We start from the raw sequence: 19,812 nt of genomic DNA, 5'->3' as shown, positions 1-19,812 counted from the left end.
GCGGATTTTCTCTGCCTTTTATCTTATTCTTTTTGCCAAATTTTCGTCCAAGGATCCCAAGTACTAGTGACATATTCCAAATGAGGTCTAACAAGAGCAAAATAACACCTATCTTTAACTTGAACGCCGTAGTTGGAACTGAACCCTCTTAATTCGTAGTTTACGTCTCGTTCGCCACTTCATTTATTCCAAAATTTCAAAACTGCGCATTTGTCTATATTAAGCATTAATCGCCATTTTTGGCACCAATCCAAGACGTACTTCAGCTAGGTTTGTGACAAGTTGTTATGAACAAGGTAGCAGTGTCGCGACACTATCGGAAGAATTAGAATGGGAGCCACTTGTCGACCGTGGGCTTAAATAAAGGTTAAATTTATTGCGTAATTTTGAGGCAGGTTACTTATTTGAGGATGTTAAGGACATATTACAGGCCCTAACTTACTATGGTAGATCAGATCACCAACGTAAATTCAGGGAGATTTACCGTAGAAACGCATTGATTGATTAGTAATTCTTGCATGCGGTTTTTTTTCCTTCCTAAAGTACGGGTGGTGTCCTAACACCCCCCGCCACACGCCCTTGCGGCGGCTTGCGGGGTATTAAGTAGATGTAGATGCAGATGATTGACAACGTCGTTTTTTCGTCGAACCGTTAGATATCATAATAAACATGACAAATCGCATAGGAGATAATTAGAATTGGTTGTGTATATATTTGTCGATATCTCGCATGTTTCTTCCTGCATGTCATTCTTTTAATTGAATAGATCCATTTTTTAACGGTTCTAGAGCGTGGTTTGGATGTACGTATAGTATCCTGTTATTTAATATTGTTGCATACATCTACTTTCTTTCGTGTGCTTAAGGTTTGTCGAGTGCAATGATAAACTAATATTTGTGAGGAGGTAACATGATTTGTTCTTTTGCATGTGGTTTTATTCTAGTTTAAAGGTGGTGACCTAACTCCACACGCCCCTGCGGTATATTGTGAAAATGTAGATGACTACATCTACATCTACATAATACCCCGCAAGCCGCCGCAAGGGCGTGTGGCGGGGGGTGTTAGGTCACCAACCGTAAAAAAGAAAAATACCATATGCAAAAAAAACAACACGGAAAATAACACCCACAGCAGCGCACACACTCATGCAAAAATCCCTTCATCCAATACTCATGCAAACACATATACCGCAAAACACCTAAAAAACTGCACCCCATGATGCAGCACGAAAGACATCCTACAACACGGAAGCCAGGACACAACAAGCAAGAAATTGAAACATCACTACCACATGAAAATGCACCACGAAACACTCTACCCCCAAAGAGTCTGTAAAAGGCGACCCAACGTTGCAGGTAGCAGGAATTTCCCCCCGCGGAGAGGGACGAGGGATTGAAAGGAAAGAGACTTAAAAACAGATGAACGGAACACGAATGAGATCATTCGGAAAGAATGGGTTATTATAGCAAAACACATAAGGTTAGTGGAAGAGCATGCATTTAAATACAACTAATTATTTTTTAGACGCTGAGGGTGGCAAGTGGAATTTTTGCTATCTATAACCCTGCAGTTGCTATCCCGTATTGTCCGTGGGAAGAAGGAGTCCTTGAGTCGGCTAGTTCTGGCATCTATTTCCCGAATTTTATATGCATGATCCAAGCGACCAATGTATGTAGGAGGACGAATAATTTTCGAGACCTCGGTGCTGAAGCATGCGGATCTAAATTTATTTAATAATTTCAATCTTGCATTGAATCGTCTCTCAGCCAATGATACCCACCCCAAATCCATGAGCATTTCGGTGACGCTTTGCGTTTTATCGTAGGATTTTTTTACAAAACGGGCTGCCCGGCGTTGAACCTTCTCAATTTCCCGAATGAGACCTTTTTCACTCGGATCCCACACGCTGCATGCGTATTCAACTAAACTCATACCGATGCGGACACTATGCATGGCTCCCCGTTCATATGATATTTTTCCTTCCGCCATGAAAAACTGTACAGTGTTTAAACTTAGAAAGCCCTGATCCTATCTTAGAAGCACGCTCTGAAATCCACGACGGCCATCATGTGGAAAAGACCTATCCCAAATAGAAAGCTGGAAATTTCTGGAAGCCACAGGAGGGGTGAAACGCTCGGGGGCTTGCAGAGGGAAGGGAGCCTGGCGATCCATTTTACGAACACGATTTGGGAGTGGGAGAGGGAGGACTGGTGAGTGTGAAACGAAGGGGAGAGGAGAAGGAATGGGGGAGCTTGCAACTCGAGGATTCTGGGTAGAGGCAGAAAGAAGAGTGAGGGTAAGGGTGGTCGATAGGGGTGCGGGAGGGGTATGAGGGAACGGGGTTTTCCCCACTATATAAGCAGGAGGCCTTGGCAGTTGGTTGCTAAGGGGGGTTGGTGCTAGGCTTGGGGAAGCCAGGAAAACGAGAGGAGGGAAAGTGAAGAGGGGAGAGCACTGAGGGGGTAAAAGGGGGCGGTGGAGGGCGAGGGCGAAAACGCGCATCCGAGGGGAGAGAAAGGGAGAGTCGATGGGGGAAGGTTAGGGTCACTGCGGAGCTGGGAATCAATCGACAAGGCGTGCCCAACTCCTCCGCATTCCAAGCCGCTTATGTTCTTCCTCACGCGAGCTCTGCGACTCTCCCATCGTCAAAAACTTAAGTTTACTCTTCCAACTATGGGGACATTGAGGCCTGTAAAAGAATCATACTCGAGGGCAGGAAATCCTATGAGTGGTTTACGAGAGCTCTCCAAAATCTCTACCATTTTCTACTAATATTTCCATTATATCCTAGCTTTTTGCACTGATATTAACATCCACAACTTAAATATCTTGTAATAGTAACTTCGATTTTCCCTTCAATGGTTTCTTAGGGTACTGTCTTCGGCAGTTTGCCTGAGGTACCCAACTAATTTTTCTCCTTTTCTTGCTGGAATCCTTCAGAGTATTATCTATGCATTCAATTATTAAGGGCTTTTTCCACCAGGGTTTGTAGAGCATTCCCATTTTGTCGTCTAAATACATTTTAATTGTTGCATCTATTTATCATGACTTAGAGCGGGAGAAAAGTAAATCCTAATGTCTCATCAACCTTGAACCTCGTTGTATATAAGCCATTTTCCATCAAATAGCTTATAATTATAGAGATAAAGGGAATGTAGATTAAATTAATTTATTCATTGACTAAGCAATCAGGGTGTTTATAAAAAAACCTAGGAAACACTTAGTTCGCAAACCCTGTATATGGCCATTGTTTCCCTAAACAAAATATTGAGGCCGAAGTTCATGGGAATTCTTTAAAAAAATAGTGGATTTATTGTTAGCTTCGATTTTAGGAGTTCTTTTAGAGTGCTATAGGCCTCCACCAATTCCTACATACTAAAATTCTACGAGTAGGTAATCATACATCAAATACTTCCGGGTATTTCTGTTTCCCCCGGACCCAGGAGGAGAATGTAAATGAAATGAAACCTGAAATATCTGGACGATCAAATATAGCTCCCAAACTAATCGATATATGGAAAAATATACGGGACAATGTTTGTGAGGGTAAACCGTGACCACGGAAACTATGGGTAGGGAAACAACCCCTCCCTCTAGATTTCCGGCGTTCTTTTAACTTTAAAACAGTAACATTTAGCTAACTAAACATTTTTATCCTACGAACAATATTTTATTTATCTACTTAACGACTTTTAAAGGGGCGAGATTGAGACACTATAGTCCCTTCTTCCGACTAATCCTTGTAAGTTACGTTGAAAACAACTACGAGCCCCCAAACCCTACGCGGACGAAAACCCACCTAGGCGAGAATCGAACCCGCGACCTCTGGGTTAGCAGGCGAGGACGTTAACACATCCGCCACCGGGGCCGGCTAAAATATGCATTGGAATTAAAGAACAACAATGGAGAAAGAGTCTCGGGGAGCGGAGGACTCTTCATAAGATGTTGGCTTCGGTTCCCTCCCTAGTTTCCTAGAGGTTCCTATAGTTGCCATCCCTGACCGTTCTAGCCCTCGCAAAATTACTTATGCTCCTCAAGAAAAAATACTAAATCCGTTAAATAAAGGATATTTAACAAAATTATATGGAACGTTTATTACGGCTTCCACTTCTTGCCCCCACGCCTGCCAGTTCACTGCATAAATGAGCGGGATAAATGTGCCACATGATAAAAAGATCCCGCTCACATAAGAGTATTTATACATGTATACATTATTTAAATATAGATTTTGAGAGCAACATTCCTCAGAACTGCGTATTATTTACGAAATTCTGACGGGATGAGAAATGGCAACATGAGACATTTAAAAAATAATAACTCAATGGAAAATAGGAGAATTTGGACGAAAGACAGGGCAATATTTATCACTACAGATCATTACATGTAGACGTAACGATATGTGGGGATAAACATTCCCCATTGCCAGTTGGCAATATTGCATGTTTAAGTTTGTCACTCTTATGTTGCCGAATCGATAGTCGTTGTAGTGATAAAGGAGCCCACGAAAACTCCCAACAAAAAGGATGCTTAAAAGTAAGGGACATACACAATAAGGGCCAGGGAGAGAGAGGTAAGGGGAAGTGAGGACTGAGTCGTTCAGCTCGGCAGTTGCCAGGCAGAAGGCGGGCGACCCCCCCCCCCCCCCCTGCCGGCCGTGTATGCAGCCGCCGAGAACATTTGAGAAACACAAAAAACGATCACTGCTTTACGGCTGAAACGCCAGCGTTAGAGGACGGAAGTGTCAAGCCTCCGGACCAAGTTTTCGAGAAAATAAGCGGGGACTTAATGGGAGGACTTCTTCCACAGAAAACTCGACAGGGGATAATATCGAACAAAAACCGCCACCTAGTGACTCCAGTGACACGGTCAGAGAGATCGATTAACCCGGCATGATGCCAGTAAAACAAACACAGGTCAAATTTTACCCACGCATATTAATTGAATCAAATCACGTATTAGTTTTCACATTGATTTGTGCAATAAACCGACCACTTTTTCAACAATCAAGTTTCATAGGTACGTGTTCACTCGGTACTCGAAAGCAAGTCGAAAACATGGGCGGTTTACAGTTAAAATCTGAGTGAAAATGACTGTTTTTATTTAATCGCTATGTTAATCAAACCTTTTCACAAATAATTCACACAAAAGAATCTCCATTATATTTGCCCCTACATTTTAAGATACAGACGCATGCCTATATACTTCATTAATACCTCCTATTATTAAATGTCATGATAACATTTAATTTTTGAGAAAGTTAAATATCGGACGGCATTTTAATGAAGCGCTTACACTATTTAAGGCCACACTGTATGTTTTGTTCTTATTCGATTGGAATGACCCATTTCGGGGAAAAATATTACCGATTCCTCAAGAGTAATTATTTCATACGAATTAAAGTTACTCTCCAATACACACTACAAAAGGAAAGTTGGTACAAGATAATGTGAGCATAACATTAACCCTAAATGGAAGTAATTATTATTAGTGTTTTCATTTATCGGTAAGATTCATAAGTTTTTATCTTCTTAAACTACGTACAATTAGGGAGGCGGTACCAACAATCACTTAAAATGTTTGAAATACTGTGGGCACGTTTTTATATCAAAATGAATACACTCATACTTTAAATATAATGAAGGCCATCTATCAAAGTCCTTTCATGATCCAAAAAGGTATCATCGCATTTTGCGGAAAGGGAGAAAATAATGTTTCATTGAGCTTAGAGAAAACAATTTTATACAAGAAATTCGGAAACTATTTGCATAATTATTCTATCATCATATTCTACGTGAAAAAATAAAATGGAGCAAAAAAATGAGCTTCCTGATAGTGATAAGCCGTATATCATGATAATTCAGTTTTGGGCGTGGCTCATGGCCAGAACACTAGCAAATAGCTTCCATCGGGGTGTACAGCTGTTCTAAATGAGTCTTACTAAGTATTATATCGAATAAAGGTGTCGGGGCGGGCCTCTAACTGACTTGTTAGGACCGAAAAACGCCAATTTGCATCTCCATACAACACCGGGTCCGAAACTGATAAAATTTTATGACGCTTTAGGCACGAAGAACTCCATCCACGATAAGGCATCTGCAAAATTAGAACTTCCAAAATATTCGCAAAGAAATAAATCTGGTAAGTTGCGTCGATATCGTGCATAATGCGCGTTATAAAAACATAACGTCAGCGCCTACGTCAGTCGTAAAAATAGTAAAAGCGAAAGTGATGCTTGGATTTCAGTGACGTCCATCGCAGGAAGAAATCACCTTATGAAACAAAATTATAACTAATACACGGAAGATAAACGCTCAATTTAGATGAAACTTCGTCCCTTTCCAGTTCGTACATTTCCGCGCCCCTGCCCTGCAGAGTTAGAAACAACCAGATAAGTGCCAACCGAATCGGGGACCCCTGGGAATGTTCAGAGGGAGAGTTAGTTATATAGGGATACCTTGACCTTTCCTCCGTGGTTTTCCACTATCTTTTTCAATCCTCCCCGTCTCCTCCTTTTAAGCAGCATAGTCGCGCGAAATATGGGACCGTTACCCGTGACTACGAGGGTCATCCGGAAAGTAGTACCCGTTCGTGCCGCATGAAGTGCTGACGACGCGAGTAGCCGCTGGACGAGGTCAGATAGCTTCAGTGGCTTGTCTGCCTTCTCTGAGCCAAGTTGCGTGACGCTAGCATTGCCTGTGTTGTTTCTGTGATTGTTTACAATGTTTAAAAAAATTGAGAACGCCGCCAGTTGTGAAGTGAGGGCAGTGATTAAATTCCTCAATGCAAGAAACGTTCGCCCATGTGATATTCATCGCCAATTAAAGGAGGTGTATGGAGACAATGTAATGGACGAGTCGTCTGTTCGGCGGTGGTGTCGCAACTTCAACATGGGGAGGGGGAACACACACGACGATGAGCGTTCGGGGAGACCGTCTGTCATTACAGACCAACTGGTGAGCTCAGTTGACGAATTCGTGAGGAACGATCGGCGCGTCACAATTGATGACATCTGTGAGCATTTTCCCAATGTTTCTCGAACAATTGTTCATGAAATTGTTAAACACCATCTGCATTATGCAAAAATTTGTGCAAGATGGGTCCCTCGCGTATCTCAATGAGCTGGCGGCGAAGGACTATGCAGCAGGAATACAGAAACTTGTCACACGTTATGACAAATGCCTTAATTTGCTTGGAGATTATGTTGAGAAGTAGTTTAAAGTATCCTCTTTCAAATAAAATTTTTTATGTTTGTTAATATTTACTTTTGTCTTTTTATTTCACGAACGGGTACTACTTTCCGGATGACCCTCGTACATCTCTTCGATCACGGTGAAACAAGGGCTCCCTCCTATGCAAAATGAGGATACGTACACATCCCAGGCTGGGGGGTACCAAAATTGGAACAGGACAACATGGGCATTAGTAATAAGGAATATGAGGGGGGGAGATATCAACAATATACCCGAAAACAAGGGGCAGAGAATCGATAAGAACACATGTTAGCCTTACTTCTAGGGACAAAATGACAGTAAAAACGACAGTTTCGAGACACACTAAAGCACACGCTGACATTGGGACTAAAGTATTCCCACTATCTTTAGGCTACGCATAAATTACTTTCACACTTGTCAGGAAAATATAACTATTTGGTAACAAACAATATCCTTTCATAAAGGCCAGAATTACTTTTTCACCATAAACATTGTTTAGAGTTCTGCTATGATATGGAACTTGAATGAATTCGTGGAAAATATTTCTTACCATCACGCGAAAACCCACCTGAATGCAAGTCGGTTACCAAAAAAACTTACGAATAACATGCAACAAAAGGGTAAATGGAAGACCGCAGTTTCGGAATTTTTCGATCGATAACGAAACCATCACTTTTAGATAAGCACCTGGCCCGGCAAGCATCTCCATGACGAGGCTCACACTACTGTCAAATGACGAGAAGGACCAGACCGTTAGGTATGGCCTGAAAAGAAAGCCACAGCCACCCGCCACCTCTCTTATCGTGTCCAGATTCGGATTTCCTAAGTTTGAGCTGCCCGTAGGTGAAAAACTGCGAAGAAGGACAAAGATGCCCAGCCACGCATTAAGCAGCATCTCTCACGTCTCTAAATATGACAGACGGGGAACTTCATGTAAAATGTGTCACCTACAGATGTCTGCAAAACACCCAACAAATTCCCCGGGTTTTACAGAAGAATGCTATTCCCTAAGGCTTTCCAGGTTGGTGGTCACCGTGGAATTAGCATTTTGGAAGGACAGAAACGATGGGAAACGGGAACTCTTGTTAAGAATCAGACATGGGTCTACAAGGTTGAAGAAAAGAGGCAGGGTAAAAGATGCTTGTTTCGTGCGCAGAGATTCTACTAAAGTCCGGTAATGTGTTAATTATAGAATTGAATAGGGTATAGAAAGGCTGCTAGGTTCATTAAAAACTAGTACCTAAGGACACAAATCATCACACATTTAATTCAGAATCTGGGGTGCGAACCGTTAGAAATAAAAAGACTCAGGGTTAGATTACTTATTACTCGTACAAAGATGAAAAGCGTGTGGTTTTGCACCCGACATTGGAGATATGATTAGGCCCCATAATTACATCGGCAGGGTCGACAATTGCCACAAAATTAGATTTAGACTGTCAAAATGATTGATTAAAGTATTCGTTTTTCCCGCAAAAAAATACAAGGGGAAAACCTAAGAAAATAACAGGTACGCACCGTTGAAAATAGGGGTATTCAAGATTAAATGAATTCCCATAAAACTCTCTTAAAGTCTGGCGTCCTAACGTCCCCCGCCGGGCGCCCTTGTTCCAAGTGGGGAGCTGTTTCTTTATGTGTAGGCATAGGAATAGCTGATAACCATGCAATACTCGTAGTATATGTAGGCATGTTGCATGATTGGTATTCGGTCGCCCCCTTTCTACGCGGTTTTTGGTGGATCGCGGGGTGCCAGGTGCATGAGGAAATAGAGGGAATATACTATACGTAAAAAACGTACGTAGAATGGCTGGTGATCAACCACCCTCTGGCACACGTCTTTGCGACGGCTTGCGGGGTATTATATAGAAAGTATAATACATGATATAAGTATAATTGTTGTCGGGAATCGTCCAAGGAGCGCCGGGAAGCAAGCCCAACACAAGGATATCATAACATGTGCTATTTAGCAGAATTAATAATACTTCACTTATGACGAGAATTTCACCAGTCCATTATTATAACTTAGGTCAATTTGGGATGATAAACTCGCCGAGCATTGATCTTAAAAAGGGAACATTAAAATATGCAACTGGGCGTGCTAGCCTAGTGTGCAGGGTCTAGGTTTAGGGTGGGTCTGGGTTCAAATCCGGACAATCCATCTTAGCCCATTAGTGAGTGCCATTTTTCAGGCACTTTGCCTTTCTGAGAAAGAGCAGGTGAATCATCTACACAATTACTCGCAAGACGCCGCAAGGGCGTGTGGAGGGGGTGTCAGGACACCAGCCGTTAGTTAATAAATATTCACTTTGACATAAAGAAAAATATTTCGCGCATTCATTTCGGGGAAAGGAACTGGCCCATCCCTGCGCTTATGAATCATTTTCACGCGATGCTGATGTTGGTACGAGGTGAGGTCTGCTATCATATCAACATTTGGTTCTATGACTACACTGTTTGATGCAAATGAGCATATCACATAAGCGCTAAATGGAGGACAAAATAGCAAAATGATTTCCAAAGCATAGAAATTGCAAAGCAGAACAACTCCAACGATATAGCGAGCCTCCATGGCCACACACGTCGTTTGGGAAAATCCGTACAACTATGCCTTCTCTCATCTTAAGAGCAGCTGCGCCACTCTTCCGAGGATGTACCCGACGACGACAGCGGGAGTGAACCCTGGGCAAGATATAAGAATTAGAGGAGGGGTGGTACACCGATCCTGGCAGTAAAACGCAAAGGAAGAGAAGGGCGTTCGTTTTAGTGCCCGCAATTCGCCGATCACCCGACCCGCCCAAATGGCATTCCTGAAATCACCCACTCTCCTTCCCATAAGCCCCTTCCTGCCATTATTTTTCGCACACCACAATTGCTGCCTGGCCCTTTTCGGTCGCACTCCGCCAACCCTCCTCTCCGTTTCCTCCCGTGACACCAATTAGTTTAAGCGTTTTTCTCACACCATTGTGCAGGAGCACTCAAATTGCAGTATGAGAGGCAATCAGCGAATTCCACAATATATTTCACGAAGATCCACACTCTCCAGTGCTGACGTTTCGGATTACTTCTCGACTTGCAAATGTACTTCCATTTTCCAATTAACGTGTCAAAATTTATCGCAGCGTTAACCAAAGTGGGATGAGTAAAGTGTTAAATAAATGTTCGAGTGCACACTTATGGAGAAAATATTACGGTCTCCCCTGGAGGCTCATCGGATGAAACAAATAAGTTCGGTGAGATGATGACCATGCCCGTAACCTATTAATTACCCTGCTCTTGTAACATTGTTGGGTTTTTCAAAATAAGATATAATTTTCCAAATGCTACAAGTCAACATTTTTATACCTTCCCAATCCATGTGTGTTAACGCTTTTTAACTATCGGTAACCCTTAGGGAATTTCTACATCATTTCGTCAAACACCGCAAAAACTTGAAAGGAGACAGATAACAATCCATTACAGCTAACAATGACTGGAAGGTACAATTACAACGTATCGATATTCATCCACTATAAATGTGATGGTAAAAAAACCACGACGAATATACTTTTACAGTAGTGTGGGAAACTTACAAAAGATAAGAGCAGCACAGACAGGAAGACTGATAGCGATATAAAATGGTGGATGACAAGCAACACGCAGGAGACAAACTTAAGCACAATTTCAACGGAGGCAACGGAGCATTGTGATGAGAGGTGATAAAAAATATGAAAAACAATCGAAAAAATCCTTCCCTCCTTCCATATCACAATAGCTAGGAATGAAGAAATCCTATGTCAAGATAAAGACACACATGCATGTTTACAAATAATTCAATGACAATATCAAATGGAAGGCTATGATAGAAAATGAATGGAAAGAGACTGAAAGCTAATCCTTTGCTAAAAAATGTACTTTGATTTACCATTGCCCTATTTGTATGATTTACCATTGCCATAAAATGACAAGGTTTGGCGACAGTCTTCCGCAATTTGCTTCATTTTTCATATTAGTAGGAAAATTAAGAGCATATCTTTTTATTTCGACGCACACTTTCAAGCCACGGCATATTTTACATTTTAAAATAGGTATAAAATTATATACTGGGAATGATAAAAAACCCAGAAAGCTAACTCTATTCTTACTCAACCCTAGAACCACTTCCAACGGAAGTCAAGCAACGAACAGTCCGGCACAACTCCCATCACTTGCAGAGGACGAATTACAAAGCAAGTGTTCTCAGAACTAAGGACAAACACGTTGCGAAGAAGCCGGGATGAGTTCACGAAAAGCAAAAGTGAAAAAAAATTCAGGAACCACCAATTTCCCAAGAGCTTGAAGGTGCATTATGCTGAAGAAAACAAGACGATGGTGGTGTCCACGGATGTAGATTTTGTATGCATGTATGAGAGGGTTTGAGACGGTGTGCAGAAAATGTAGAACGACGGGGCGGAATGAAATGAAGGGAAGGGGTGTGGGAGCGGCCGTGATGCAATCAATCTCAAAGGTATTATTATTGGGAAAGGATGCGCGTTTGATGACGCACTTGAACAGAGACGGCATATGCAGTCGCCATGGTGACGGAAACGAAGGAGAACGTCCTGCTCCGACGGACCCGAAGGAACCAGCCCGCCTCCCGGGGGGTGCCCTCCCGTCCCACCGCCGATCCACAAACAAACCTCGCCTCCACCTCCACCAATCTCTCCTTTTTGGAACCCACCGCGAGTGAAACCGCCGGGGGAGGATAGGGAGAGTGAAGAAGATAGATGCGAGGGCATAAGAAGAACGTCGACTCCGGCTGCCGTTTTTCTAATACCGTTCAGTCTGCGAGGGAGAAAAATAGAGAGAGGAGATGGATATGGAGAGGGGTGGGGGGTGCAGTGGGAAATGCGATGGTGCGCAGGAAGAGAGATAGCGAGGGACTTGGGGAGTGAAAATAGATGCAGGGCGAGGGAGGAAAAAAGTAACCTTGACCGCTCCCGCGATGATCAGGAGTATAGCATTTGCAACTTTATTCGAGCCGACGGGAGGGAGTGGGAGCGGAGGGTTATCGAGAGGGAAGGAAGGTGGAGGAGGAGGGGTTGGACGAAGACTGGCCGGCCACCGCCCCTTCTCCACTTCCTAACACCCCCACCGACCCCCTCACTTGACACCCTCCACTTCTCCCCCCCCATTTATCGATTGTCTCGTCTACGACTCCCGAGATCGATCTCGTTTCTTATGCGAATTGGGTATCTGCGAATATGCCACCATACCCCGGGTTTATTCCCACTTGAAATTCTTTCCGCTCGTCCCTAATCCACTCTTACGCGTTTCAAGGCAGTCGTTCTCAGGAAACGGAATGCGAGAGACGGATTCAACGTTGTCTTTGTGTCCTTCTTTGTCCCAACCAACTTTTTACTTATTTGCTTAGCATCGTGAGAGTATAAGAATTTTCTTCACTTCACGTGGATACTGTCGTTTAGTAAAGGTTGAAGTTTTAGTGACCGAGTCATCCAAGATAGTTCAGCCACTTTGGAACTCATTGCAGAAACAATGCGAAGTGCAAATGAAGAAGATGAATCATACGTAATGACAATCTGTAATAAGTAATGGAGGCTGACTGAAGCAATGGAGTAGGAGAGCACGGTTTAGAAGCAGTGGAGTGAACTAGAGTGTTATAAGAGACGGAGCTCTAGTAGGGACAGCTGTTTATGCTGAGGAAAGAGAGGGAGTTGGTGAGGAAAATTCCATAAAGACTATAAAATATGAGGTTATTGAGACGTAGCGACATGCTGAAAGACAAAATGAAGTGAAAAGTTGCAAAATGTTTGGATTGCGTGATGAATGCTTTTTAATGAGCTCCGTGACAGTTCTAAAAGAACACAAGAGAGACGGTTCCCATAAAGAATTTTATTCTTAATAATGTGGATAAAGATTAGAAAAAAGACGCTAAAAGACTGCTGAAAAACAACAAATAATATCATAATTAACTATGTGACGCTATTTCCACCCCTTTCCTGGTAAATATTAATTATAATGATCAAGAAATATAATATAATGAAGAAAATCGAGAAATATAATAATATGGTGAGCTTTGACTTTAGTATTACATGTCAGCAATAAAACGTGAATGGATTAGTTATGTATGTGCTTATGTGCTGTCTTGAGGTGATACTTACGTCCACAGAGCAAATCACAAAGAAAAATTACGCGTATTAATGAAATTAATAAAGTAATTGTAACAAAATACCTTGAAAATTTTGGTAAAAAGGAAAGGAAGTGGACACCTGAAAAAAACACAGCAGCGTCGTGAAAAAAACCTTACCATGGATTTCGGAAAACTTGATTTCCTCACGCGAGGGAGGGGGGCCCGATTTGGTAAATATTTTACACAACTCCCAGAGAAACAATTTCGTTTAAAGACTCTCGCCAATGCTCAAACATAAAATGAAATTTCAAATTAGTCAAACTAGTAATTAGGCGCAGGGGTTGATCCAAGTGGAGGAGATTGTCTTCTCCTTAAATAATTCTGGATGAAATAAATCACCGAAACGATCACGTCGTCCTGATGTTAACTTCATGATCATTCTATGATTAATAATAAACAAACAATTCACCCGTTCAATAAAAAGTTGGGAATTGATATTTAAGTGATTTCTGTTCACACCACTAAGAGATACCCTGTCAATTTCCTGTCTCCCCACACAGGGAAATACAATCCTCCGTTGAGATGCGGTCGGATGAGAACCATTCGGAGTTCAGACGAGAATTCTTAACTAGTAAGTGCCCTTAATACGTAAGTGTCGCTAAGCAAACATGTTAATCCTTCAAACCACTGCGGAGGAAGAAAACGCAGTTTTACATCTCCCTACGCTAAGTCGCTAAGTAAAACAGCCTTAAAATGCTTTAGCGAAATCTACATCCGAAAACTTTAATTTAATATTAAATTTCAATATTAAAATTGAATTGCAATATTAAATTTCAATACAAAGCAATATCTGGAAGTTAAGCAATGCAGCATCACAAGGGGGTAAGCAAAATATGAAAACGTCCACGAGTTTTTAACGTTTAATCCACCTTTTAGAAATAACTCTTTCATGGACATGAAGAAAAGTTACCAAAGATAAAATAACTACTCAACGACAATGGTTAAAACTTGGAACTTTATGGCCTGATCAATTGATATGGCCTGAATCACGAAACAACTACACATTTAAAGTAATAAATCATCCGAACCAGAGGATATTCCCGCAAGGGTACCGAAGGAGCTCGTGCCCAACATTTCGCCTTTTTTTCGAATAAATATTTAGCAAATCGATTTCAGAAAGTGCTGTTTCCCTGGACTGGAAAATAGCCAACATCACACCTATTCATAAAAGGGGAAATAAACAAGACCCCGCTAATTACCGACCAATATCGTTAATCTCCCTCTCCTATTGTGGCTTGGAATACATTATTGTTAGCAACGTCATGACATTGCTCGACACTCACGACCTATTATCCAACAGACAATACGGATTTGGAAAGGAGAGATAATGTGAAACGTAGTGGGGACTTTTTTATACACAAGCCGTTCAACAATGGGGGGAAACAAACAAACAAGTGGAGGCGATATTATTGGATTTCAAAACGGCCTTTCCCAAACGCTAAATTTATTCACTAGTAGCAATGGTATGGAATAAACGACAAAGTAATAAACTGGATTCAAGACTTCCTTAATGACCCCAAACAAAGAGTAGTGATGGATGGCTCAAGCTCTAATTATGTGAAAGTAACATCCGGCGTCCCAAAGGGTAGCGTCATTGGACCACTACTACTTCTTTTATGCAATAATGATATCACCTTTGAAATAAAAACCAGCATAAGACTCTTTGCCGAAGACACTGTCACCTACAGGGAAATAGCGAATGACGCAGATCGTGAATCAGTGAAACTTAACATTAAAAAATTGTGTGTAAATGGTGGCTGGAATTATATGCGAAAAATGTACCGCCAAGCAGTTATTGAACAATAGAAAACAACCAAAATTTACCAACTTACACACTCGAAGGGGTTTGGATGAGCGTTGCGGATGAAGCAAAATACTTGGGGGTCACCATTACATCGGATTTTTCTTGGGGAAAACATAGACGTACGTGTGGAGGTACGCTAAAAATGCTGGCATTCGTCTAACGTATAGTCGGAAGGTGCAACGACGAAAAAAATTTTTCTTTAGTAAGGCCTCATATGGAGTATCTGGAGAGCGTGTGGGATCCATTAAAAATAACATTAATTGCAGAATTGAGTAGGGCACCGAGAAAAACCGCTAGGTTCATGGAAAATTCGTACCAAAGGACATAGGGCGTCACACGTTTAATAGAGAATATGGGGGGGGGGGGGACTTTCAGATACGAAAAGACTCAGGGTTAGATAAAACTTATAACAAAGATGAAAAGCGCGTGTTTTGCACCCGATATTTGCGATACGATTAGGCCCCCAAATTACATTGGCAGGTTCAACAATTGCCACAAAATTAATCAGAGAGTTAGACCGTCGAACTGATAGATTCAAGAATTCGTTTTTACCGCGCATCATTAGCGGAAACAATAAAAGTGGAAACACCTAAGAAAATAACAGGTACGCACTGTTGAAAATAGGGGTATTCAAGACTAAATGAATTCCCACAAAACTCTCTTAAAGTCTGGCGTCCTAACGCCCCCCGCCGTGCGCCCTTGTCCCAATTAGAGTGTAGGCGAATGTATACTAATTCCATTGAATTTGTGAATTGTCCGTCCGGAACGTGCAGAATAGTAACCGGTAATAAGCATCGGAATTGAATGAGTGCCTGCCCTCTTTCCATGTATTTTATTCTTCTTTATGTGTAGGCATAGGAATAGCTGATAACCATGCAATACTCGTAATATATGTAGACATGCTGCATGATTGGTGTTCGGTTGCCCCCTTTCCACGCGGTTTTTGGTGGATCACGTCGTGCCAGGTGCATGAGGAAATAGAGGGCATATACGTGGAATGGCTTGTGACCTAGCATCCCCTGCCACACCTCCTTGCGACGGCTTGCGGGTTATTGTGTTTTTCTTGGAGAAAAAACTGTCCTAGGCCTTTTTAATGCCACAGTTCTAAGAAATTAGAGAAGAGGAGAACGGTGAGGTTCCTGATCCGTAACTACGAAAACAAATCCATTTAAAAAAATCTCCCGGAATTAATTTATTCCAATACCGCAAAACTATGACCTCTACAAAGGATACTACATACGAACGTAACTTGGAAAGGGCTCGAAAGAAGTCTGCCACGCTAATCTTATGCGTTTATATGCAAGTTAAGTTTATGCGATCCCGGTTAATGCGCCACCTTCCAGGAACGCATCCTTAGATGAATTCAACGGGGGAAGATTGCTGCAACACAAACCTCAACCCCCTTCCTTTCTCCTACTTGTCAATTCATCGCCACCTTGACCCAAGCTTCTGGGAAAAAGGTTCGGGAACATTTTATGCCGGCCTACACAAGAGCCTACGCTGGCAGCCTTGAAATGCTTCACCAAAATTAACGCTGGCTTGTCAAACCAAGGATTCCGATTTTGAATTGCATTCGGGAACGCCATCCTTTGCAATGAATGAGGTACACATGAATTACGTACCCAAAGTTGGCCATTTAGACATCATCGTGAGATATAAATATTTTCGCAATCCTATTACAATCAATTTCCTTGGCCATGGGCGCGTAATTTATAACGTCCTGCACGCACACTAACAATGAGCTCTACATTTTTAAATCATCACATGAATGTTAAAAGTTATACGAATAATACAAGAAAACAGAGATCACTGCGATAAATTTCTGGAGAAAAAGTACTTCACCAGAAAATACACTATAGAGGGAACCAACATCACACACGTGAAATCGGTAAAATATTTGGGCGTAACAATAACTATAGATATTTCCTGGGGAAAATATATTCGTGAAATTTGTGGAATAGGTAATAAAAAATTAGGATCCATAACAGGAATACTTGGGAATCGTAATGAAAGGGTCAAGGAGCTCTGCTATTTCACGTTGGTTAGGCCCCACTTACAGTATGCTGCAAGTGTATGGGACCCTCATGAGAAAGGCATTTTGGAACTAGATCGAGTGCAACGTAATGCAGCTAGTTTTGCGAAATGTTGTTACGAACAAGGTAGCAGTGTCGCGACACTATTGGAAGAATCAGGACGGAAGCCACTTGTCGACCGTGGGCTTAAATACAGGTTAAATTTATTGCGTAAATTTGAGGTAGGTTACTTATTTGTGGATGTTAAGGACATATTACAGGCCCTAACTTACTATGGTAGATCAGATCACCAACGTAAAATCAGGGAGATTTATTGTAGAATGCATAGATTTAAAATGTCGTTTTTTCCTCGACCCATTAGAGAATATAATACACACGACAGCAATCGCATAGGAGATAATTAGAATTGGCTGTGTATATATTTGCCGATATCTTGCATGTTTCTTCCTGCATGTCATTCTTTTTATTGAATAGATCCATATTTTAACGGTTCTAGAGCGTGGTTTGGATGTACGTATCCTGTTATTTAATATTGTTGCATACATCTACTTTCTTTCGTGTGCTTAAGGTTTGTCGAGTGCATGAATAAACTAATATTTGTGTAGAGGTAACATAATTTGGTTTTTTTCACGTGGTTTTCTTCTAGTTTAAAGGTGGTGACCTAACACCCCACGCCACATGCTCTTACGGCGGCTTGCGAGGTATTGTGTAGATGTAGATCGCTAAACGCATATAAAAGTCTATTCAACTACAAGTGCAACACATTTGCAATTCAACAATTTACGTTTTTCAGATTTCCTAAGATTTGATTTTAAGGAAGGAGATCGATCACATTACGTAATACAAAGCCTAGAATAATAACTAGAATATAATGGAATGCTACCGATAAGGTAGGTTTTAGGTGAAAACATACTATGCAACAGTACAACGACACATATCCTTCATTTCCTTCCTCTCTTCATTTCGTCCAAAGTGCTCCTGTTCTTACCCCTTCCTCGCTTGCCTAACGTTTTCCCTTCTATATCAGTCTTCAATATCCCATTGTCAATCGAAACGCCGTACATTTATCTTTCCGATCTCATTCGTATTTTTTCCAATAATTTCCTCTCTTCCTCCACCATGCCTAGTTCTTTAATTGTTTCCCTTCGGTCCATTTCATCTTTTCCATCCTTCTTCACACTCACATTTCAAAAACCTTACGCCTATCGTCTTACTTAAGCGATTATGTTCAAACGTTCCGTACAAAACCATGCTCCACATATAAGTTGTAAAAATCGCATATCAGAATCTTTCGTGCTTCAAGTCAAAAATAGCTCAGGGTGCAATGCGCCATCTTCATGTACTCCTGAAAGATGTCTATAAAACTGACTTGACTATGAAATTCAACTTCAAAGCAAGTATAATTGATCAGGCCACAGAATATCGTCCATTATTCCTCTGTTAGTAGAATGAAAACCAGTCACCTTAAAATCTAAATGTGGGTACTACTGTGAGGAAGGCAAGTCTGGAAGTTTGAGCCAACTCCAAAACCTTTTTTTATGTCCCCTTCTATTCTGAGAAAGAGACAGGGCGGCTCCTCTTGCCGAACTTCCGCATGGAGGCGAAGTCTTCCCACCATCACCCTGGAGTCGTGGGGGTCATACATCAAAAAGCACAACTCTCCCGCACGACCTCTAAATGCCCTTCGATACTAATTATTGTCCAACAGCGCAAAGTTAACCACAATTATAACTTCCATAGATAACCCCGACGCATGACACAACCTCGTACCTCGTTGAATGACGTATATCCAGTCGTAATTCAACGAGGTACAAGTACCAGTATATAATCGAGCCAAACTGTTTTGAACTAACCAATGTGGAATTTACATATACGAGGTCTGTTCAACAAGTATCACGACTTTTGTGTTTTAAAAAAAATTATTTATTTATTCATGAATATCTATTTTGTCCCCTTCAAAGTAATCCCCATTAGATATTATACACTTGTGCCAACGTTTTTTTCAATCCTCGAAGCACTTCAAATAATCATTTTCTGTAATCTTGTTGCGCCCCTTCTTCGATGCAGTCTTTATCTCGGCGATGGTAGCGTAGCGTCGTCCTTTCATGGGCCTCCAGTTTCGGGTGCAAGAAAAAGTCACTGGGGGCCAGATTTAGGGAATACGGTAACTGCGGCATCATTAGTGTGTTGTTTTTGGCCAAATGTTCGCGCACAAGTAACGATTTGTGAGCAGGGGCGTTGTCATGGTGCATAAGCCAATTTTTGTTCTTCCTCAAATCCGAGCGTTTGTGGTGGGTTGCTTCGCGCAAATTGCGCATAACTTGCAGGCAATATTCCTTATTTACCGTGCTATCCTGTGGCAAGAACTCATGATGCACCACGCCCCTGCAACCGAAGAAAACTGTAAGCAAAACTTTCACACTCGACCGAACTTGGCGCGCTTTTTTCGGTCTTGGCTCGTGCTGCAGCTTCTATTGGGATGATTGAGCTTTAGTTTCCACGTCATAACCATAAACCCAAGATTCGTCACCAGTTATGACCCTCTGGAGCAAATTTATGCTGTCGCGGACAGAGTCCAACGCAAGTCCATTGGCAATG

The 19,812-nt window shown here is 41.7% G+C and overlaps 1 protein-coding gene across 1 annotated transcript in view; it reads right to left on the bottom strand.

The window, feature by feature from the left end:
• The window catches only part of Lk6 (Lk6 kinase), a 255,815-nt gene that overhangs the window by 220,081 nt on the left and 15,922 nt on the right, over nucleotides 1–19,812 (bottom strand). The window lies entirely within an intron of this gene.

This window comes from Hetaerina americana, unplaced genomic scaffold (assembly GCF_022747635.1).
Source record: "Hetaerina americana unplaced genomic scaffold, ioHetAmer1.1.p SCAF_3, whole genome shotgun sequence".
Lineage (NCBI taxonomy): Eukaryota > Metazoa > Arthropoda > Insecta > Odonata > Calopterygidae > Hetaerina > Hetaerina americana.
Note: the sequence above shows the minus strand (reverse complement) of the source record. Positions and strands in the feature narration are given on the sequence as shown.